This window comes from Pleurodeles waltl, chromosome 3_1, assembly GCF_031143425.1.
Source record: "Pleurodeles waltl isolate 20211129_DDA chromosome 3_1, aPleWal1.hap1.20221129, whole genome shotgun sequence".
Lineage (NCBI taxonomy): Eukaryota > Metazoa > Chordata > Amphibia > Caudata > Salamandridae > Pleurodeles > Pleurodeles waltl.
Genome location: NC_090440.1, coordinates 1,558,364,427 through 1,558,389,502, shown reverse-complemented (window position 1 = coordinate 1,558,389,502; position 25,076 = coordinate 1,558,364,427).

The following is a 25,076-nucleotide window of genomic DNA, read 5'->3' as shown; positions in this document are numbered from 1 at the left end:
GCACCCAGTTCCACTCTACTTTAGGAAGCTTAAAGAAGAGGGACCTAGAGTCATGGGTCACAGTAAGTTTTGAAGGGTAAAGGAGCATGTATCGGAGTTTTATGGCCCAGAGTTTTTGCTTGACAGTGACAGGATTTCTGCTGTTTTTGGACTAAGTGTGTATAGTCTGGAAAATAAAATAATTTAGCCAGATTAAAATGATAGCTGTGTCAAGTTCTGTGCCTCACTAATGACTGTTTCTCTGTTCTGTATTTTAACAATTTAGTGATCATATAGCATGGAGGTGCACCTGGAGGGGACATCTGTGCCATAAACGTATGGGCCCATCAATAGTAAAGCATGCAGAGAGCTAGTCCAAAGTCATCAATGATGCAAATCAAGTCTCTAACAACCTCTCTGGAGTCAAGCCCACAAATTGGAGATCACAATATGTTAAAAATTGGGTTACTGTTTGACTAGGGTGTGAGCCCTTGTCAAGTACCAACAACAGTCCTAGTCAGGATAGGGCACAAGCAAACCCCAAATTAACCAGTGATGAACCCTCTGATAGCTTGGCACAGATCAGTCAGGCTTAACTTAGAGGCAATATGTAAAGTACTTGTGCAACAGAACAAACAGTAAAACAGTGGACAACACCACACAAAAAGATCCCACACCAGGTTAGAAAAATATAGCTTTTTATTTAATAATTAAAACAAGACCAAAAGGACAAAAATCCAATCAGTAGAACCAAAGTTATTAATTTTTAAAGAATCAACTGTAATATAGCGCTTAAAAGCATAAAGCGCCAACCGCTGCCATCCGGTTGCATTTGACTGGGTCAAATCCATAAGATCAAGCCGACCGCAGTGGAGCACAGGTCGGATAAAATCTCAGATTAGTCCCTCTGAAGTTTTACCTCCTCAAGTTTTAAGCCAAGAGTCTAGTTCACATTGGAGAGTGTCGCGGGTGGCAAAGAAGAGCATTGTGAGCGTTTGTCAGTGTGACCTAAAGAGCAGGCTGGGCATAGAGATAGGTAGGCTGCAGCCTTCCATTGGCAATCCCTCTAGGATGTCAATGTTGCTGTGTAAAAAGGTAGGCTGGAGGTGGCTTGTGCTGAATTGTGGTGCAGTTCTGGTGTGCACGAGCCACTTTGCAGTTGTGAAGAGCCCAAAAGCTTGATTTTAAGAACCTGTGAGCCACACCAAGGACCCAGGACCTGAGAGGGACCACTTGGGGGTCAGTAACTCACTGAATATGAGCCCTGGAGTTGACGAGGCTCAGATCAGGCAGCCAGCAGACTAGTTCTTTGAGGCATTCTGGGGTCCTGGGTTCAAAGTGAAGTTGCAGATCCAGGTTTTCTTCCCCAGACAGAAGGGCATCAGCCAGCAGGTCAGCACAGGAAGTCAGGAGCTCCTTCAGAGGAGCAGTCTTGCAGAGTGGCAGCCCATATAGCAGCACAGCAGTCTTTGTTCCTGGCAGAGTATCTACAGGTCCAGAATTGCACTGAAGTTTTTATTTTATACAAAGTTGTGCCTCTGAAGTGAGGATAAGCTTCTAGGTACATGCATTTGGAGTGCACCTCTCTTCCTGGTTCTGGCTTCAGACAAACTACAGTGGGTTACGCAACCTTTTGTGTGGCGGCAGGACACAGCCTATTCAGGTGTATGTGAGGCTGGGCCCAGTTCCTCCCTCTCATCTTACCAGTGATTGCCCATCCAGTCACACCTAAACTCCCATTGTGTGTGGCTGTCTTGGAAGAATACACAAAGCCCAACTGCCAACTACACCCAGTCATTTGACCAGAGACATTCTGCAGGCACCAAATAGCAAAGGCAAGAAAATGCCAATTGTCTAAAACTGACATTTTCAGAATTGCAATGTAAAACCCAAATTCACCATAAGTTAGGATTTTAAATTGTGATTCCAAAGTCACCAAACATGAAATGATGATCTCTTCTCATTTGGAAATTACACTTCTAAAAGGTAATAAGGAAACTCAAATGATGTCCTATGGGAGAGATAGGACTTGCAGTAGTGAAAAACGAATTTAAGAGTTTTTCACCGCCAGTACATGTAAAACTAAAAGTATGCGTTCATCTTTTTAAATACACTGCCCTGGAGACTATCTCGGGCCTACCCAAGAGATGACCTATAAGTAAGGTTTGGGCCTAACAAAAGGTTTATTTGGTCCGGTCGAAATTGCAGGTTAAGCTGCACACACAGAATCTGCAATAGCTGGACTGAAACATGTTTAAAGGGCTACTTAAGTAGGTGACACAATGAGTACTGCAGACTCACTTGTAGCATTTAATTTACAGACCCTGGGTACATGTAGTACCACTTTACAATTGACTTGTACGTAAATCAAATATTCCAATTGGGGATAAGCCAATGTTACTGTGTTTTAAGCACTTTAGCACTGGTTAGCAGTATTAAAAGTCCTTAGGCCCACAAAAACAAATTAAGCAAAAGAATAGGAGGAGGAAGCAAAAAGTTTGTGGAAGACCCTTCAGAGAGGATCAGGTCCAACGCAACCCCCTATAGACAAAATGCAGGGTATACTAATCAATACCTTGATGGGGTTCCCTGCTTAGGGAATAGAACGTGGGAAAAGGCTCTGTTATGATGGGGTACCTGTCAGTTCTATGCCTCTCTGAACTCAGCTAGAACTCTGTCTATACTTCCCTCAGACACTGGAATGGCCTACAGGGAACCCTTCTCTTTATCTGTGTCCACCATCTGCATAGGTAACTTGCTCATAGATGCACCCTAGAAGACAGACAGTATCACAATGAACTGCAAAGTGATGTTGCCCACTGCACCCCGTGGATCAGACTTCTATCTCCAACCCAAGGAAAACTCCCCCTGAAAGACAGTCACCAACAGTGGCCACAGACAACTATCAGTGTCAAGAAGCAGGTCCCAGGAAATCTAGGGCTCTCTGACCTCTGAGGTTTCTCAGAGTGTGGGGCAGTGGCTCTGAGTGTTTTGCAACCCATTTCCACTCTCCTTCCCACCAGTCCATGGGTGACATCTTGACATTGGCCACACAACCCAGAGTCTGTACACTAAGGCTGAACTTGTGACTGGAAAGTCACAATTTCCTGGGGGAACTACTTCCACCTTAAGGGTGACACACTATGTCTGTGTCATTCAGGGTGTCTGCTTGGCACAGGTCTGCAGCCCTCTGTCTCTGTGAGAGTTCATGGAGCCCCACCCAGTCAGATGTGCCTTTACCAGGGTCTGTCTTGGGATACTAATTTCTCAGAATTGGCAACCCCTCACCTACTGGTCCTCCCACTGTGGACTGTTTCCACCTCCTGCCCTTCCCTCTGGGCCTCTGTACCCTTAGCTGTGGAATGGTACCCACAGTAAACAGAACTGGTAGGGCACCTTGTGTGGCTGTCCCACCCAGGTCCGCTGACACTGTGGAGCTCCCACCAGGTAGATCACCTCTTGGTACAGACTAGGCCCCCCTCCTTGTGCCTCCTTTGGGAGTACCCCAAGTAATGCAGCTGAAAATAGGGCAACCTGGATCTCTACTCAACAAGTGTCTGTATCTACATTTGGAAGGTAAATGTGAATCCTTTCTCCCCTTCTATACTGGGACCTATCCTTGTCACTGTGTACCTTCCCACTCACTCTGTTCGGGAGTAACCTGAACCACCCTCCTTAGGATCACTTCCCAATGTGCTGTGTAATTCCAAGTCCTTACCCACCGCTGCGACTAGGCCTGCACCTCTTTTACCAGGAGATGCCACGTCGGGGGTATGAAGACTCAAGTGATTCCCAGATGGTTACAATTCCACATGATCTGAGTCTCCCTGACTGTACAATCATTCTCAAGCCAATTCCCAAGATGGTACCCCCTCGGACAGAGGCATTCATCTTTTGCATGATGACTTAAACTGCACCAGACCCTCCCAGATCCTCCCACAAAAGGATGTAAATCCTGCAACCTTCTGGGAGGCACAACATCTAGCACATGATGACTTGAGTCGCACTAGACCACCCGGTCACACTCGGAACTTTGTATCCATATCTCTCTGGAATAAGGCACACTGTCTAGAACTAGATGACTTGTAGTTACTCCAGACTCCCTGATCACACACTTCAACGCAAGTTCAGTCGTGCCACACAAGGCCAAATACAGCACAACTCAGGCTGCACCCCCACCTCCGAGGGTTGTAACCAATGAACAGGGCACCACACACAAGGAACATGGAGCTGAGGCTCTCATGAGAGGAATGTGACAAGTTCGACAATAGTGGGCTCCCTGGGGTCCAACACTGGGTGATACTATTCACATCAACAAGACATTTTGGCGTGCAGTGGTCCCCTCGATGAAGTACCACTCGCCTGAAGTGCGGGCAGACCTTGGCGAGCTCTGCACCAGGCAATTCCAGTCTCCAGGCACAATACTTAGGACTCGCTAATGCAGCTGCTGCCATGTGAAGTCCAGCATATGATATAGATGCAGCAGAGGGCACCGCTCTCCAGATATAACCGGTCATTGATATAAGGCACTCCCTGGGCACATATGCCCAGGCGTACACCCATGCCTACCGGGGCACGTGGGACACTTTTGTTAAAGCCACCACAAAGGTGCAAGTGTGCCATTACTGGCCTGTTCTATCAGGCTCAGTTTCTGTCTTAAATTATCTGTGTGTAAATGTGTACACCCTCTCAAGTAATGCCAGCTTCATTACCTTCATAGGAAAACCACCAGGGAGCAAGTTGCACACTCAGGTGAGTGCTACTTCTAGGTGGATGGAAAGATGGCGTGAGCACTTTCGCACTGTGCTTCCAGTGGGGAAATGCTCAGGGCTAGTGGGCCTTTTGCGAGAACCAGCAAAACATTCTAGAGAAAAGCAAACAATTTGAGGGAACCACTGCCTCTGTGTGTCAGGTATGGAATCACTGGTGAACAACATGTGTAGAGGACATGTTGGAGACCTCTAACCTAACAACCAAGTGGATTGAAGCAAGTGTTGTTGTGGTCACAATAAACGATTCCCATATATGGATAATTCTACAACCCACTCTAAGAACATTGGAAAATCACCAACTGGTCTGAAAAATCGAATCATCTCAAGCAGTTTCTACATCTGTCTAAAATAAGATATATTACTAGTTTGAATTAATCTTTCTGTACAACTGGCTCATTCTTGAATTTAGTTGTAGTGAAAACACCAAAAGGCTGGCGATTGATATTCAGCCTAATGTTGTGTGATATTAGCACAAGACTCTATATAGAGTAAACTAAGAAAATATGAAAGTGGCTTCTTGCTGTCACTGGTTTTTGCTTCTTGTCTTTTAATTTTTATGTTTCACCTAGAGAACACTTGTATATGTCTGTTGTTAAAGATGTATTTTGGGCAATACCAAGGCTTACAGTGGGCTTTGGACCAGCCCATTGCTTACCATTGGTTGGCCTGCCTTGCCAATCTCAATGATTCATCCTATTTGAAGGGTTTCCTTCCTTCTCTTATCTGTCCCTTCCAGGGCATAAGCCTCTTTATCATCCTTTTCATTGTAGGACTTGTTTCTGTCCACTGCACACATTTAGGGAGCTTCTTTTTTCTTTTAGTGCCCCATGGAAGTGCATGTGTGTTTCCTGCTTTCTCCCTCATCTCCTGCTTCTTTCCTCAAATAGTGCTCTCCATTCTGCTGCCGCCTCCTTACCTAATTTATTTTTAATCTGACACCTCTTCTGCCTTGATGCCCCCTCTCCTATTGATGCCCCCACATTTCTTCCTTCCAATGTTGCTTTCTCGCCCCAAACATCTTGACCTTTTATCCCCCTTCCCCCACCCCCAACCCTCTCTTCTCCCACTGTGGTCTGCCTTAATAAAAAGGTGTTTTTTTTTCAATTTTGTTTGAAGGTCCGGCAACTGCAACTTGTTGCTGTATCTCTGCTTATGTTCACAATGTTTTCATTTACTGCTCCCTCTGCAATTTTTAAACAGTAAATAAACAATGGAAAAGCCAATATGTCTCTCCTATGTGAGAACCATTGGCTTTGGTGGGGTTGGGTGGAGTGTGATGGAGTGACTCTGTAGAGTTCCAAAGGTTTGTGATATGTAGATGCAATTTTCATATAACTCATCCTATTCCTCTTTAAAAATATCTTTACGTCCACTCTCTGACTCACCCCAAACCTCTTTTACTACTATGACCTCCCAAACAACTCTTTCCATTAATGTCCCTCCTTTATGTATCCTTTATCCTATTCACTGAGCTAGCAGACTATCTGACTCATCTTTAACCTCTTTTACTATGATGAACTCCTAAATAATCCTTTCTAAACTCTTCCCTCCTCTATCCATCCTATATCCTATTCATCCGACTAACAGATTCACATGTTTACCACTCCCAATAACAATTTATATTTCCCCAAACTAGTCCACCACTAATCTACCTTTGAGTTCCAGAGTAGCATGCACTTCAATGCATTCTCAGGGGTAGTAATCAGTATAAGCATAGCAACATTAATTTCACAGTACAGCCAGATCGAAAAACAGACATGTCATGCAGTGGTCTATAACAGCGCCCCAGTGGGCAGCACCTAAAGTCAGTGTATATTCAGTCAAACACATAAAATCATTGGAAGCATAACATGCCTTAAGATATGACAAGAACCACCAGGCCAGTGCTGTCTGCTAAATGAAATTGGAAAAATATTGCATAATTTCAAAAACAATTTCCAATAGAGATGGAGCCTGAATAAACACAGCAGAATGACCCTGCTTAGAGGATAAAATATCAAACAGCCTGATATGCTCCTCATATTAAAGGAGAAACAAAATGGATACAAACCTTTGAACACCTCAACATAGAGACAAACAGTAAATGGTACAATTGGCACAAGTGGACAATGCCACTATTTTAAAACAAACATACATGTATCCGCAGTTGCCAACCACAGCTGTCTGGCCTTCCCTCACAGGACTGTTCAATTTAAGGTATAATGGCAAAGAAAATGATAAACAAAAGAAACAATTTTAGCTCAACGACACTTGCATCCACTCTGCGGTCACCCCACAGGCAACTGTGCGAAAACAGCAAAAATAAGTATGGCGTTTAAAACATCAAGAGGGAAGGAATATTACAGAAAAACATTGTTTTTGAATTTAGATAAAAATGCATATCAGTACCCACAATTAAATTATATGTACAGCCCGTTCCTCATCCATGTTCAGTCCTGTTAGCTGTGGAGTACCAAAATCAATAATATATTTGGACTTCAGTCTTCTTAATGACAGTACTCTGTCACTGCCCCAAATATTAACCAGGATATGGTCAAAAGCAAAATATTCTAATAGATAAGCTGTACTTTTGTGAAATGTTCTGAAATGCCTCACAACTGGATTTTGCTTATCACATTTGGTAATAGCTCTCATGTGCTCAAGATCCCTCTTTTTCACTTGGTGTACTGTGCTCCAATGTATAGTAAATCACAAAAGCATTTTAAAGCATAAACACAAAAATCAGAATTACATGAAAGGCCCTTACCAATCCTGAATACATATGAGGTAGCAGGTATATTGAAAGATGTGAAAATCTTAATATTCTTCCATGCCTTGCAGTTTATGCATACAACAAAGTCAGCTTTTTAATGGGATCTGAGATACCACACTCACCTGATACCATATTCTTACAAAGAATATCTTTATTTAGCTTTCCTAAAGGTGATCTTGGGATATTCTGAGACATATTTCTCTACTAAATCATCAGGTTGTAACATGTGCCAGTGTCTCCGTAATATTTTACTCACCCTCTTGGAATCTCTATAGAATGTGGTGATAAATTTAATGTGTTCATTAAAATACAAAAATTGCAACAGCTTCCTTCAGAATATTGGGGCTGTTCCTAGCACAAAAAGCGATCCAACATGATCGACTTCTCATGTTCAAAAGTGGTGTCACTGTTGCAATTGAGCCTGGCCCTGACCAACACAACATAGGTAATCCTCTGCATCAGAACCTTAGGATGGTTGCTTGTAGCATGTAATATATGTCATCCATATATCGAGCCCAGAGTACTACGTGGTCATCAAACTGATGGATTTTGGCAGCAACTTGCTCCTCCCACCAGCCCATGTATAAACATGCACAGCTGGGAACAAAGCAACTTCCCATCAAGGTGCCTTGGGTCTGATGGAGAAATGTGTTGTCAAAGATAATGAAGCTGTTGTTGAGGCAAAACCAGATCATATCCAAGAGCATCTCAGTGTGGAACAAATAAGACATGGACCATGCCCTGGGAAAGTAGCAACAAGCATCAATACCCAGTTTGTGTGGGCTGCATGTATATAAACTGGTAACATTCAGGACCATCAAAAGAAAATCCTGCTCCCAGGTAATGCCATTGATGATACGTAAGAAGTCACCTCTGTCCCTGACATATAAAGGTAGAGACTCAACAAAAGGCCTCGGCAAAAAATCAGCGTATTTGGAGTTATTGTCCAACAGAAGCGCGTTAGGTGTTTGGTGGTTTACCGCAATAAAGCACTTGTGGATTATTGCAGCCCCTTGGTAGCTTGGCATGAGCAGGCAGGCTTAATTAACTTCAGAATGCTAGGTGTAAAGTATGTGTACCTACACACACAGTAACTTAATGATAACACTACAAAATGACACAACACAGGTTTAGAAAAATAGAAAATATTTATCTAAACAAAACAAGACCAAAACGACAAAAGTCCACCGTACATAAGTCAAGTTATCAATTAAAAAACAAAAAGAGTCTTCATGTAATTTTAAACACAATGCTAACACTGTTAGCATGGAAATGTACATGGACACGTAAAAAATAACCCTGCACAGGTGACTGTGCGTCAAAAGGGGCTTGTGATGAGTCACTATCACTCATGTGAGAGACCGTGCGTCGTTTCTCCTTCAGCCGGGTCGGCGTGCGTCATTTCTTCTCTCCGCAGGAGAGCAATGCGTCAATCCGAACAGCACTCTCGGGTCCAGGCAGGCTTTGTGTCGTTTTTACATGCCCAGCAATGTTTGCGTCGTGAGTCCTGCTGCACGAATGATTCAAAAACAACGCAGCATGGGTTGCGATCTTACCAGCCTCCGTCAGCGATGCTGCACATCGTTTCTCCAGGTTGTTGATGTGTGCTGGACTCTGTTTTTGCTGTTGTTGTTATTCTGGGCACTTTACCACTGGATGCTTGCAGAGAGAAGTCTTTGCTGTCCAAGAGACTTCAACAACAGGAGGCAAGTTCAGTTTCAAGCCCTTGGAGAGTTCTTCACTAGAAGGAAGGCACACAAAGTCCAGTCTTTGTCCTCTTGCACAGGCAGAAGCAGCAACTGCAGGATATCTTCACAAAGCACAGTCACAGGCAGGGCAGCTCTTCTTCCTCAGCTCTTCAGCTCTTCTCCTCTTGGTTTCCAGAAGTGTTCTAAAGTCTGTGGTTTTGGGTGCCCTTCTCATACCCATTTTGCCCTTTGAAGTAGGCTTACTTCAAAGAAAAGCCTCTCTTGTTTGTGAAATAATGCCTTGCCGAGGCCAGGGCCCAGACACACACCAGTGGGTTGGAGACTGCATTGTGTGAGGGCAGGCACCACCCTTTCAGGTATGAGTGACCATTCCTCCCCTCCCTCTTAGCACAGATGGCTCATCAGGATATGCAGGCTACACCCCAGCTCCCTTTGTGTCATTGTCTCGTGAGTGGTGCAACCAGCCCAACTGTCAAACTGACCCAGACAGGGAATCCACAAACAGGCAGAGTCACAGAAATGGTTTAAGCAAGAAAATGCTCACATTCTAAAAGTGGCATTTTCAAACACACAGGCCCTCATTCTGACCTTGGCGGTCTTTTCGCAAGACCGCCGAGTTACCGCCGCGGTAAAGACCGCCGACCGCGGCGGTATGCCGCTGCGCGTATTCCGACCGCTGGGAGCGTTCCGCCGGAATACCGCCAGCAGCCACACTGGCGGTCGGCGGGAAAGTGGAGACTGGTCAACCTCCACCGCCACGCCAGCAGAACACCGCCCCCAGAATTATGACCCACATTTCTGTGTGGCGGTCTTCTGTTGGCGGTCTTCTGTTGGCGGTCACGTCCCTATGGCTCCCGTCGCCTCCCGGAGGACCAACGCACAAGGTAAGTTGATCGTCCGTGAGGGGAGGGGGTGGGGGGGTGTTGTGTGATGTGTGCGTGCATGGGGGTGTGCGTGTGAGTGTGTAGAGGGGGTGTGTGAGTGCGTGCATGCGGGCGGGGAGTGCTGCTGTGCCTATGGGCAATGTGTGTAGTTCGGCGGGTGCGCATGTCGGCATGTATGTGTGCGGGTATGTGTCCCCGTTGTGTATGTGTGTGTGTAGGGGGTGTGTATATGTGCATGTTGGGGGTGTGTGCATGTCGGGGTGCGTGTATGTGCATGTCGAGGTGGGGGTGGGGAGGGGGTTCGTACCACCTCTGGGGGGTGGCAGGGGGGTGGAGGGTGTGGGGGGAGGACTCGGGGGGGCAGTGGGGGGTGGGGGAGACCCCTATCAGTGCCAGGGAAGGAATTCCCTGGCCCCGATAGTGCCTACCGCCATGGTTCGCATGGCGGTTCCCGAACGCCAGAAACCGCGGCGGTAAGCAGGGTCATGATACCGTTGGCGGTCTTGGGTCGACCGCCGGACCGGAGTGCGCAGACTCCAGCCCGTCGGTCATGACCGCCGTGGCTGTCGGAGTGGGGAAGTGGCGGTCGGTCGCGGCGGTGACCGCCGCGGTCAGAATGCCATTTTTAATACCGCCGGTCTATTCGCGGTCCGACCGCCGCCTCTCCGCCGACCGCCAAGGTCAGAATGAGGGCCACAATCTTAGAATTAACTTTTTAAATTGTGAGCTCAGAGACCCCAAACTCCACATGTCTATCTGTTCCCAAAAGGAATCTACACTTTAATCATGTTTAAAGGCATGTTTAAAGGCAGTCTCCACATTAACCTATGAGAGGGATAGGCCTTGCAACAGTGAAAACCGAATTTAGCAGTATTTCACTGTCAGGACATATAAAACACATTAGTATATGTCCCAACTTAAACATACACTGCACCCTGCCCAGGGGACTACCCAGGGCCTACCTTAGGAGTGTCTTACATGTAAGAAAAGGGAAGGTTAAGGCCTGTCAAGTGGGTACACTTGCCAAGTCAAATTGGCAGTTTAAAACTGCACACACAGACACTACAATGGCAGGTCTGAGCCATGTTTACAGAACTACTATTGTGGGTGGCACAACCACTGCTGCAGGCCCCCTAGTAGCATTTCATTTACAGGCCCTGGATACCTCTAGTACACTGTACTAGGGACTTACCAGTAAATAAAATATGCCAGTCATGGATTAACCAATTACATACACATTTTGTATAGGAGCACTTGCACTTTAGGACTGTTTAGCAGTGGTCAAGTGCCCAGAATAACAACAACAGCACACATCAATAACCTGGGAAACAGAGGCAAAAAGCTAAGGGAGTCCACACCAAGGATGAAATGTCTAACATGTGCCTCCCCAGCTGAAAGTGGGGAGCAACTACCCAACCTCATAGGAGTTCCCATCACTAAGACAGAAGAATCTTAACAGACCATCAGCATTGGCGTGTTCTGTACCACTGCAGTGTTCCACCATAAAGTCCATCCCCTGTAGGGAAAGGGACCACATCAACAGTTTTGGATTCTCACCCCTCCTCTGCATTACCCATCTGAGGGGCCTGTGGTCTGTCTGAACCCAGAAGTGAGTCGCAAACAAGTAGGGCCTTAGCTTCTTCAGCGCCCAGACCACAGCAAGCACTTCATGTTCTATGGCACTTCACCTACGTTCCCTGGGAAGTAACCTCCTGCTAATGAAGGCTACAGGTTGATCTATGCCCTCTTCATTAAACTGTGAGAGTACTGCTCCAATACCATGCTTTGATGTGTCTGTTTGTACAACAAACTCCTTGGATTAGTCAGGTGCCTTCAGCAAAGGTGTTGTGCACATGGCAGCCTTGAGGGCATCAATGCAGTCTGGCGAGCCTATGTCCAGATCATTGTTTTGGGTTGCTTCTTAGAAGTCAACTTTGTCAAGGGGGTAACAATGGTACCATACCCCTTGACAAACCTCCTGTAGTACCCAGTGAGGCCTAAAAAGTCTCTCACCTCAGTCAAGGCTTTGGGAGGCTCGCAAGCCAGAATGGTATAAATGTTTGGCTGTAGGGGTGCCACCTGGCCACTCCCTACCTGGTGTCCCAAGTATACCACAGAACCCTGCCCTATTTGGCACTTGCTTGCCTTAATAGTGAGGCCTGCCTTCTGCAGGGCCTCCAACACTCTGCAGAGGTGTTGCAGATGTTCCTCCCAGGAGGAACTAAAAACAGCAATGCAATCCAGGTAGGCGGCAGTGAACTCATCCAGCCCAGCCAACACCTGGTTGACCAACCTCTGAAAGGTTGCAGGGGCATTCTTCATCCCAAATGGCATACTTTAAACTGAAAGTGCCCATCTGGAATAGAAAATGCAGACCTTGCCTTGGCCCCCTCAGTCAAGACAATCTGCCAATACCCAGACATTCAGTCAAATGTGCTGAGTTAGATGGCAGCTCCCAACCCATCAATGAGCTCATCAGCTTGGGGGATGAGGTGGGCGTCAGTCTTGCTGACCGCATTGAGCCCCCGGTAGTCCACACAGAACCTGAGTTCTCCAGTGGCACCAGGTGCAGCAGCCTTTGGGACCAATACCACTGGGCTGGCCCAAGGACTGCTGGAATGCTCAATAACCCATAGGATTAACATTTTAGATACCTCATCCTTAATGCTAGCCCTGTAAGCTTTCTGTTTAATGGGTGGACTGTCCCTAGTGTCCACATCATGTGTGCACAAGTGTGTGACCCCTGGGATCAGGGAAAACCGTGAGGCGAACTGTCCCAACACCTGGCAACAGTCCCCCTGCTGCTCTTCAGTCAGGGAGGGGGAGAGGATCACTCCCTCCACAGACCCATCTTTTTCTCCCGCAGACAGGAGGTCAGGAAGAGACTCACTCTCCTCCTCCACCCCATCATCTGTTGCAAGGAGCATGGACAGTTCTGTCCGCTCAAAGTGTGGTTTGAGGCGGTTAACATGTAGGTTCCTTCAAGGGTTCCTGGGAGTCTGAAAGTCCACCAAATAGGTGACTTCACTCTTGCGCTCCACCACCTCATAATGCCCAGTCCACTTGTCCTGGAGCACCCTAGACTCCACTGGTGCCATCACCCACACTTTTTGACCAGGTTGAAACTCGACCACAGTGGCATTCCAGTCATACCACAGTTTCATATCCTTAGGCTTGCTTCCAGGTTCTCCTGTGCGAGACTCCTGAAGCGGGAAGTCTGATTTCTCTGAGCCACAATGTAGCTAAATACATCCTGGGGGGTTTACTAGGAGCTTTTTCCAAAGCCTCCTTCATCAGACATAAAGGTCCCCTCACAGGGTGGCCATATATCAGCTCAAAGGGACTAAACCTAAATCCCTTTTGAGGCACCTCCCTGTAAGCGAACAGAAGGCATGGCAAGAGAACGTCCCACTTCCGCCTCAAGGGTTCTGACAGGCCCATAATCATGCCTTTCAAGGTGCAGCTGAATCTCTCAACCAGACCATTAGGTTGGGGGTGGTAAGGGGTGGTGAACTTGTAGGTTACCCCACACTCCTTCCACAGAGACTTAATATATGTGGATATGAAGTTGGTACCCCTATCAGGTACCACTTCCTTTGGGAACCCTATGCAGGTAAAAAAAAAACATCAAAGCACAACCCACCACAGGGGAAGTGATTGACCTCAGAGGAATGGCTTCTGGGTACCGAGTGGCATGGTCCACCAAGACCAGGATAAAACTGTTGCCCATGGCTGTCTTGGAAACCAGAGGCCCCACAATGTCAATGCCAACCCTTTCAAAGGGGGTACTGACAAAGGAAAAGGTTGGAGGGGAGCCTTACATTTCCCCCCACTCTTGCCACTTGCCTGACAAGTTTGGCAAGACCTGCAATGTGCATCTGTGTACCTTTACATTAGGGGCCAGTAAAAGTGGGTGACAAGCCTCTCAAGGGTCTTGTCCCACCCCAAATGGCCAGCTAAAGGCACATCACGAGCCAACCCCAGTAGGAAGGCCCTGAAGCACTGGGGTACCTCCAGCACACAGGCTGACCCAGGCTCAGAAACCTTAGGCTCACTATATAGGAGGCCGTCCTCCCAGTAGATCAGGTGAGATCCTGGCTCCTTGCCAGCCGCCTGGTCTGCAGCCTGCTGCTGCAAACCCTCCAGAGTGAGGCAAGTCTTCTGTGCTGCACAGAATGCTTCCCTGGTTGGTCCCCCTTCCTGCTGCCACTGCGACAGCTCAAAGACCTCCCCCAGTTCAGCCACCTGTTCCCCTGTAGATTCTGGGGTGTCACCCTCAGGCTCTGCCTCTTCCCCGACTGTGGGAACTTCTGGGGCCGGTTTCCGATGCCCCCTGCCCTTCCTCTTTTTGGCGGTCCCCTGGGCCACTGTTTCAGGCTCAGGGGCTCTTGACCACCCTGACGGGCTGCCATTGACCTGGTAGATACGCATACCAACCCAGGCAGACCCAACAGCTCCAAAGGTGACCTGTGTTCCACCTCCTTCCAAGGGGAATCTTCCAGGTCATTGCCAAGCAAACAATCTACAGGCATGGTTGGACTCACAGCTACTTTTAAGAAACCTGAGACCCCCCTATTCAAAGGGAACCTGCACCACTCTCCACAGGCACTCTGAGTTGTCCACTGCAACTATTTGGTGAAGTACCCAGGGATCAATCTGCTCTTCAGACACCAGGTGACTCCTCACTGTAGTCACACTGGCTCCTCTGTCTCTCAGAGCCTCCACTCTCTGTCCATTGATGGTCACCCACTGTCTGTACTTTTTAGTGTTCTCAGGCATGGGGGTTCTCTGGATCATCTCACTGTTCTCAGGCATGGGGGTTCTCTGGACCATCTCACTGTCCCCTAGTGACACAAGGGTCATCTCAGCTGGCTCCCACCTACCTGGAACCAACTCCTCCCCAAGCGCTACACTAGCCAAACCCTGGGACTGCGGATCAGTGGGTGCCGGTGTACTCTTGGAGCATTTGGAGTCCCCCCTCACATGACCCACCTGGTCACATGCATAGCACTTATGTGGGGGACCTCCTGCCACTGGCTTCCCTTTGGAGAACCATGGCTTCTTCTCACTGGGGGGCTGGGAATCTTTACCCTGGGAATCAGTTTGGGGCCCTTTAGCGAGCTCCCCCTGTTTACCCTTACCCCCTTTCTTCTGAGAGGGACCCTGCCCACCCTTGGCGTGATCTCCCCCATACCTCTTTTGGACCCTGGTGCTCTCCCAGCAGTCCACTTCCTGTGCAAGCTTCCTGGGGTCAGTCAGCTTGCTGTCAATCAGGTGCTGGCGCAGCTCTGGAAAACATAAACTGTACAAGTGCTCCCAAGCAATCAAATTGTAAAGCCCCTCATACATTGTTGCCTTACTGCCCTTCACCCAACCATCCAGTTACCTGCATAAAGAATTAACACATTCCAACCATGTTTGGGATTCCTTCTTCTTATAGCACTTAAACTTGTCTTTATATTGCTCAGGGGTGAGACCATTTCTTGTGAGTAGGGCATCCTTCATGATAGTGTAGGTGAGATTCTGAGCATCCCCTAAGGCTGTCAGTGTATACCTCCCCTCTACCTCAAAGTGCTTCCACAGACCCGCCCCCATCGAGCTTCAAGGACCAGATTCATGTGGAGAGCAGACTCATACCCCTTGAACCACAAGTATATGTCATCCTCCCTCTTGTAATCCGTCACAAGGTCTTTAGGAATGTGCACCCTCCTCCCAGGCTGCTCTGTGCTGTTGCTGCCACCACCTCTACTAGACTGGCTCCTCTGATCTAACTCCTTTAAGCTAAGCTCATGAGCCAGCAGTATCTTCCTTTCCTCAATGGCCATCCTTCTGTCTTCCATCTCTAGACTGAGCTTCTTCAGCTCCAATTGGCATTCTCTCTCTGTCCTGTAATGTTTCAGGAGTCAGACCCTTGGATGACACACTGCTACCAGCCCTGGAGGCTCTCTCCCTGGACATAACAGGCCCACCCACTACATCATTGTGAGTGACTTGCATCCCTTCCTCCCCTTCCTGCTCCTCTTCTGTGTGTCCCTCAGCTTGTCTGGTTGTCACGCAGTCCCTCAGCGCCTTTTGCAGCTCCTCCTTCTTGGATGAGCTCTTAATGGGACAGGCAAAATCCTTGCAGAACTGCTTCAACTGAGCCACTGTGTAGCTCTCCAATTTCTCTATGTCAAAAGCAGCTCCAGCTGGTGCATCTCCAAATTGAGACATGATGAAGAGTTTAAAAAGTGCAAAGTTCCAAAGGCAGAAAAACAAGTTCCCAAATTAAGTTTTAAAAAAAGTCAATCAAGGGATCAGCAAGAAGTAGAACAAAAAGAAGTCCCAAAGAGAAAAGCAGAAATCACAAGACAAGCAGTATGTGGTCAATTAGTGGTCTGAACTCAAAACAGTAGTGTACACTTAATCACTGTATGTCAAGTACAAATCCAAATCCAATCCCAACCCCTGATCACCAATGTTAGAAATGGGGTCTTTGGTGGGCAGTCAGGTTACCCCCTGTCCAAGCAAGGACCCTCACTCTACTCAGGGTAAAAGAGAATCACCCTCAGCTAATCCCCACTTACCCCCTTGGTAGCTTGGCACGAGCAGGCAGGCTTAACTCCAGAGTGCTAGATGTAAAGTATTTGTACCAACACACACAGTAACTTGATGAAAACACTACAAAATGACACAACGCCTATTTAGAAAAATAGAAAATATTTATCTAATCAAACAAGACCAAAATAACAAAAATCCACCATACACAAGTCAAGTTATCAATTAAAAACCAAAAAGAGTCCTCATGTAATTTTAAACACAACGCTAACACTGTTAGCATGGAAATGTACCTGGGCGCGTCAAAATTAACCCTGCACTGGCGAGTGTGCATCAAAAGGGGCTTGCAATGGGTTGATATCATTCACAAGCGAGACCGTGCATCGTTTCTCCTTCAGTCGGGTCCGCGTGCGTCGATTCTTCTCTCCGCAGGAGAGCGATGCGTCGTTCCGAGCAGCACTCTTGGGTCCGGGCAAGCTTTGCGTCGCTTTTACATGCCCAGTGATGTTTGCTTCGGAAATCCTGCTGCACGATAATTCGAAAACCACGCAGCGCGGGGTGCGATCTCACCAGCCTCCGTCAGCAATGCTGTGCATCGTTTCTCCAGCCGCGAGTGTCTTTGCTGTCCAAGAGACTTCAAGAACAGGAGGCAAGTTCAGTTTCAAGCCCTTGGAGAGTTCTTCACAAAAAGGAAGGCACACAAAGTCCAGTCTTTGTCCTCGTGCACAGGCAGAAGCATCAACTGCAGGATAGCTTCACAAAGCACAGTCACAGGCAGGGCAGCTCTTCTTTCTCATCTCTTCAGATCTTCTCCAGGCAGAGGTTCCTCTTGGTTTCCAGAAGTGTTCTAAAGTCTGTGGTTTTGGGTGCCCTTCTTATACCCATTTTGCCCTTTGAAGTAGGCTTACTTCAAAGAAAAGTCTCTCTTGTTTGTGAAATCCTTCCTTGCCCATACACACACCAGAGGGTTGGAGACTGTATTGTCTGAGGGCAGGCACAGCCCATTCAGGTATGAGTGACCACTCCTCCCCTCTCTCCTAGCACAGATGGCTCATCAGGATATGCAGTCTATACCCCAGCTCCCTTTGTGTCACTGTCTAGTGAGAGGTGCAACCAGCCCAACTGTCAAACTGACCCAGACAGGGAACCCTCAAACAGGTGGAGTCACGGAAATGGTTTAAGCAAGAAAATGCTCACTTTCTAAAAGTGGCATTTTCAAACACACAATCTTAAAATCAACTTTACTAAAAGATGTGTTTTTAAATTGTGAGCTCAGAGACCCAAAAATCCATATGTCTATCCACTCCCAAAAGGGATCTACACTTTAATCATATTTAAAGGCAGGCCCCATGTTAACCTATGAGAGGGATAGCCCTTGCAACAGTGAAAACCGAATTTAGCAGTATTGCACTGTCAGGACATATAAAACACATTAGTATATGTCCTACCTTAAACATACACTGCACCCTGCCCAGGGGGCTACCTAGGGCCTGCCTTAGGGGTGTCTTACATGTAAGAAAAGGGAAGACTTAGGCCTGGCAAGTGGGTACACTTGTGAAGTTGAATTGGCAGTTTAAAACTGCACACACAGACACTGCAGTGGCAGGTCTGAGCTATGTTTGCAGAACTACTGTTGTGGGTGGCACAACCAGTGCTGCAGGCTCACTAGTAGCATTTGATTTACAGGGCATGGGTACCTCTAGTGCACTGTACTAGGGACTTACCAGTAAATCAAATATGCCAATCATGGAAGCACCAATTACATACACACATTGTATAGGAGCACTTGCACTTTAGCACTGGTTAGCAGTGGTAAAGTGCCCAGAGTAACACAAACAGCAAAAACTGCATCCAGCACACATCAACAACCTGGGAAACAGAGGCAAAAAGTTAGGGGAGACCACGCCAAGGATGAAAAGTCTAACATATATATATATATATATATATATATATATATATATATATATATATATATATATGAGCAAATCTAGAGTGTCGCTGGTGTTGCAGGGTGCTCCTTACTAGAGGTGCTCTCCACCTAATATTGGGAACTTCCCAGAGTTCTCCTTTGTTATCTGCATAATTTATGCGTCACTCTAACCCTGAAAGGGCCTTGGTTTGACTTATACTGGGTGCTCCCTTGTTTCTGGACAAAGCTAAACCCCTCTGATGAGCTATAATGAGAGCGAAACACGTGTCAGGGGTTGCTTTACTCATTCCAGGTTGGCTTGGACGGTTTTCGACCAGTCCAAAGCTGTAATACTGTGCCTGGAGTGGTAAATGGCTTTTGTCATTTTACAGCTCAGCGGGGATGACACTGTGTCAATCCTGTGCTTAAAGATTTTGCTGTATAAATGGCAAAAGACTTTGTCACTATCTAGCTCGGCGAGAATTGCACTGTGCAGATCCTATGCTTAAAAACTTTGCTAGATAAACAGACATTTGAGGTGAGCAAATCTAGAGTGTCGCTGGTGTTGAAGGGTGCTCCTTACTAGAGCGGCTCTTCACCTAAAAGTGGGAACTTCCCAGAGTTCTCCTTTGTTTTCTGCATATATATATATATATATATATATATATATATATATATATATAACCTAGTGGCAGTGACCACTAGGTAGTTATAGGTAGGACTTAGTTTCAATATAAAAAGTGTTTTTTCACTTGCCTATATCTTTGGTGTCGCTGGACGAATCTTCACAAAACTTTCCAAACACATTTGCCAGTCCTCCCGTCAGCTGCTGTCTGGAAAGATTTGTGGTGATCTGTCCAGAGTGGCCTAGAAAAAAGGGGGGTCCCAAATCACGTTTTCCCCATTTATTATTCCTTTGGGATTTGGAACAGCAATGGCGCAAAAACTACTGGTCGGAATTACACTAAATTTAACCGGAAGGTAGGTTATGGTGCAAAAAGAGTGTTTTTTAAAATGTTGGTGTAATTCTGTTCAGTAGTTTTAGAGAAATTAAAGAAAGTCCAAATTTGTATATCTAGGGACATGAAGGACTTGTGACCCCTCTCAATCTTGTGCAGCGACCTGATTGGCTGAAAACACTTCAACAAGAGAAGCCCTTAAGGCTTCCCTTGCATTGTCAGGTATTTCGTAAGTTGTAAGGGATTTTTATTATTTTAAAAAAATATTTATACAAAAAAATATAAAGGGACTGCGGGTGAGCCCCTGATGGCTCCCTCCCAGTCCCAGAAAGTCCATAAAGGGCTAAAAAAATATTTGGGAAAAAAAAAACCTCCCCTAACTCAGTGTGAAGGTCACAGACCTTCACTCTGAGCTTTGGGGGTTTGAGTCCAGTTGGACTCATTTCTCTTTTTTTTAAAAATTTTTAAATTAAAAAAAAAATTATACTTTTAAAAATAATAATAAATACATTTTTTTTTAATTCAGCAAAAATATCTCATTGTAAGTATATGAGATGTTAAAGCCTTAAAAAAACTCTCTCTCGTTCTCTCCCACATTCTTTCTCTCTTCCTGTCTCTTTTTCAATTTCTCCCACTTACACACCCACTCAGACACTTATGCACCCACTCACAGACCCACTCAGATACTGATGCACGCACTTACAGACCAACTCGGGCCCCCACTCACAGACCCACTGACACCCTCATGGACCCACTCATAGACCTGTCCACACACCGACGCACCTACTAAAACACTGATGTACACACTCTCACACCTATACACACAATTTGACAGTCACTCTCCCCCCCCAGATACAACCTCTCACACCTATTCTCACACCCAGAGAAGCTGCAGCCAACTCCCGCCATGCACAGCCGAGGAGCTGTGCAAAGCATGGGTTTGGGTGGTTAGGAGGTGTTGGCCGCAGGGTTTGGCTGCAGGCTAGTTTTTGCAGGCCACCTCCCCTGAGCATGGGTGAAGGATGTGCACGCTGCAAGGTTGGGTGCTTATAGGGGTTGGCCTCAGGGCCTGGCCCATGCCATGCACTGCTAATTACCTCCACAAATCACAGAAATCATATCATCTTTCATAACATCATTGATAATATCAGTGTAATATTTGAAGTAAAATTTTAAAAGAAAAAACTGCATGGCAAAGGCGTGAGTTATAGTTACCTTAGGGCATGAGTTATAGTTACTTGAGATAACTCTATAACAGGTGAATTTCTATGGTTTGGTACCTTTAAAATGTGAGCCTAACTCTATGCCCCTGTAAACTTAGGCCCTCCTTATGTCCCTGGCGGTCTTTGATCGCCATGGTTAATGTGGCGGTAGTACTGCCAACAGGCTGGCGGTACATACCGCCACATCATGAGATTGGTTGGTTGGCTGCAGTCAACCCACCAATTTACCATTCCAGTCACCATGGCGGTTTGAGCTGCCGGGCTGGGGATGTGAATCCCCAGCCCAGCGGCAGACAGAGAACCACCCCTGGCATTCTGAGCCAGCCTACCACCATGTTAGCAACGCCACAAAAATCATGGTTGTAGGCCCTATCAGTAACAGGTAATTCCTTCCTGGTCACCGGTATGCGGCTCCCCCACCCCCCAACACTCACCTGACACCATCCACCCTCCCTCCATCCAAAATCAGCCCAATTACACACACTAACCCCGACATTCAGATACACCCCCATGCCTCCATAGACACATTAAGCCCCCCACCCCCTCTGATTCATCCACACAACCCCCACCCCCATACATGCACACAGACATGCACCACGCATACACCCATTAACCTACAGGCATTCATACACGTATTTATAAACACACTGGCATACATGCATTCATACATGCATTCTTAAAGACATACACACACATGCACAACACGCCACCCACACTCCCACCCCTCTCCTCTGTTGGACGATCATCTTACCTGCTCCGAGGAGGTCATGCGGCAGGGAATGGGAAGGTGGCACTGCTACCGCCAGCAGCGCCCCACCAGCTGAACACCCCCAGGCCGTATCACAGGTCATGGTACTGCTGGCGGCGTTCAAATGGCATGGTGGTGCTAGTGGTAGCAGCGTCAGCTTACCACCGTCCACCAGTCTGATCACTGCCAGATTTCCACCCTTCTTGTGGCGGAAGTCTGGCAGTGCTCATAGTCTGGCAGATGGATGGTAGCCGCGGTGGCAGTCTTTTGGTGGCCGTCACCATAGCGGTAGGTGGCTTTTACCGCCAATGTGTAAATGACCACCTTAGTTTTTTAAGTGAATTTCTATGTGTTTTTAAAATTCTATTTCCTAACTATAACATTCATGTTACCTTTGTTTTTTTTAGGGAATTTTTGTTATTTTTAATTCTATTTCCTAAGTACAACGTCCTTGTAACCTTTGGTTTCTTTAGTGAATTTCTATGTATTTTTAAAATGTAAAATCATTTTCATTGTGATGGCTGTGTGGCTCTCCTGCATTCTGTTTGATTAAAGCCCTGGGTAGGTGGCAGCCCCCAGGGATGTGGGGGGGACTGCGTGAGTCCCCCACACTCATTATGAATCACACCCCCAGAGAGGTGGGAGTTTAGGCTGTAGTCATCTCTAAAATTCCTATTGGAATTATAATGGGAAATGCACTTTTTTGACCTTCCACTTTTTCCCGGGTCCTTCTTGATGGATCACCCCAAAACTTCCCATGTCTAACAAGATTCACATGAACACTTTTTGGGGAAACACTTGTGAAGATTCGTCAAGCGGCGGCAAAGGTACAGGCAAATCAAAAAACACTTTTTCAATGGAAACATGGTCCTAACTATAACTACCCACTGGCATCTGCCAGTAGGTAAAATATATATTACCTACTGGCAGTCACCAGTAGGTAGTTATAGTTTGGACCTAGTTTGCATAGAAAAAGTGTTTTTTTATTTTGCCAATAACTTTGGCGCTGTTTGACGAATCTTCACAACATTTTCGAAACTAATATGACAGTCGATTCAGCTGATGTCTTGAAAGTTTTGGGGTGATCCATCAAGCAGGGACGAGAAAAACAGGGAGTCCCAAAACGTGCTTTCCCCATGCACTCTCCCATAGGGATGTTGAACATGACAACAGCCCGAACAGCTAGATGGAATTACACCAAATGTGGCAGAAAGCTAGCTCTTGGTGCAGAATATTTGCCATTTGTTGGTATAAATCTGTTCAGTAGTTCTCACAATATTAAAGGAAAAAGAAATATAGATATCTAGGGACGCGAATCCTCTGTGGATCCAACACTCCTGGTGCTGATATCTGATTGGCTGACAGCATTTCAACTAGGCAATGTTGGCAGCCATTTTTGGACTTGTCTAAAGCTGAGTTCCAAGCAAAAACAAACAAAAAAAGAAAAGGGGGCATGGTGTGAATACCCTAACCCATCTGCCTTGGTCCTGGGGTCAGCCTGGGACCCCACCAGGGCAAAAAAAGTATTTATTTTTTTATTTTTGTCCATGGTGCATCTGCGGACTTTGCTGAATTTATTTTTAACAAGTGTGGTATAATAGAGGAAGGAGGCACACAGAGTCCCCCTCCTAAGGCTCTTAGTAGCTCTGGGGACCACCACCTTCCCGGGGCTACCAATCAGAAACATTCGAGGGTGGGGGCATGCAGAGCCCCTTGGCCACGGAAACCACTACCTCCCTAGGGCTGCATCTAAAAAATTGTTAGGGAGTAGTGCGTACCTCCCGACCCTCGGGACCACCACCTCCCTGTAGTGATATTTGTGTTTTCACCACTGACTCCATGTTACACCACTGTTCACTTGGCTTAGCTGTCCACTGTCACATTAGCGGTCTCCAGTTATAGACTCCATTTTGTATTCAGCTTAGCCTTAGCTTCACCACCACGTTAAAGGTGCAAGTATTTTTCTGTGCAAAACATACTATGCAACGTGTTTTCTCATTCATGTTTTTATTCTGCATGTCTGCATGTTCTTTCTCACCAAGTGCTAGGACATTACGCAGAGTAGTCAGTCAGTCAGCAAGATAAGGATGTACTAGGATGTTTATGGTACGGAAGGGAAAGGATTATGTTTGGGAAGGACACCTTGGGAAACATCTCCAAAGGTTTCTTTCAAAACTGACCGGAAGTAGCCAGCATTTTTGAATACTTTTCACTGAGCGGGAGTTTTTTTTTTTAATATATAAATCTCCTTCCTGGCTTGCTTAAGGTGTATAAGAGACCCAGGTCGGCGGTGGGGAGTTTCAGAGACCTCAATCAGGATTGAGACATTGAATGCCTGATATTTCTCGTGAGGGTAGATCTCTCTTTCTCGTTGCAGTCGAACCGGGATCAACAACTTGTTGGCAGGAGAACGATGAAGGAGAAACTGTGCCCCATGGTGATGAATTTTTACTAATTATTTACTTTGCATTGTGTATGCATATATATACATCCAAATATAGGTATTTGTATCTTCGCATGTATGTAGTTGTTGTTTATAGATTAAAGATTCTTTGTTCATGTTCTCACTTTATTGTTGCGCACATTTTAAAGGTGCACTTTCAGTTGTTCTGACCTTCCTTCAGGAGCCTTGAAAAGTGATTTCATAAATGTCTTCTTTAGACTAAGAAGCACATTCCAGAGATTCTTTTTGACTCTTTTCAGTGTGTGTATTTTGGATTGGTCAGCAGTAAAGCAAAACACTCCCCGGGGCCAATTTGTTTTTTTAAAACATGGAGAGGGCCACGCAGCCCCCATCCAGGGCCATATATGGCCCCGGAGACCACCATCTTCCTGGGGTAGGCACACTAAGTACAGGGACCATGCAGACCCCCCCTCTTGGATCCATATATGGCCCTGGGAAGCATCAACTCCTAGGGCTGGCTCCTGCTATCTCCTGAGGTGCCCACCATCAGGATATAGCTGTTTGCTTTTGCTTGGCAGGAGTTATGTCAACTCCCACCAAGCAAAAGCAAAGACTGCTTCCAGCAAGCAGGAGCTGTAAAAATGCTTGCTGGAAGTGGAGATTTCATCATTTCAAGCACCGACATTGGGCAGGGAAAGAGATGAAAGTATTGCTCACACACAAAGGGAGCTGTATTTCCAGCAGCTCTGTATATGTGGGAGCAGCGCCGGCTGCCTTAGGAGGCAGCTAGCCGGCTGGGACTGCGGAGCCCTTGAGGCTCCTCCTGTGGTCCGCGACCACAATAAAAAGATAACTTTTCAAAGTGGAACTGCAGAGAAAACATACTTCGGCCGAAGGCCATGCATGGCATGGGGTTGGGTGGCTATAGGGGGTTGGTTGCAGGGTGTGGTTGGATTGACGTAAAGTAATTAAAATTACTTTATGTTAAAGAAACCATACAAATTCACTGAAAAAACTAAAGGTTACAGGTTTGTTATAGTTAGGAAATAGATTTTTTTAATAAAACATAGAAATTCACTTTAAAAAAAAAGTTTACAGGGATTTTATAGTCAGGTGCTGCATTTACTCCCACAAAACCATAGAAATTCAGCAGTTATAGTTATGGTTATCTCAAGTAACGATAACTTGCTACGTAGGGTA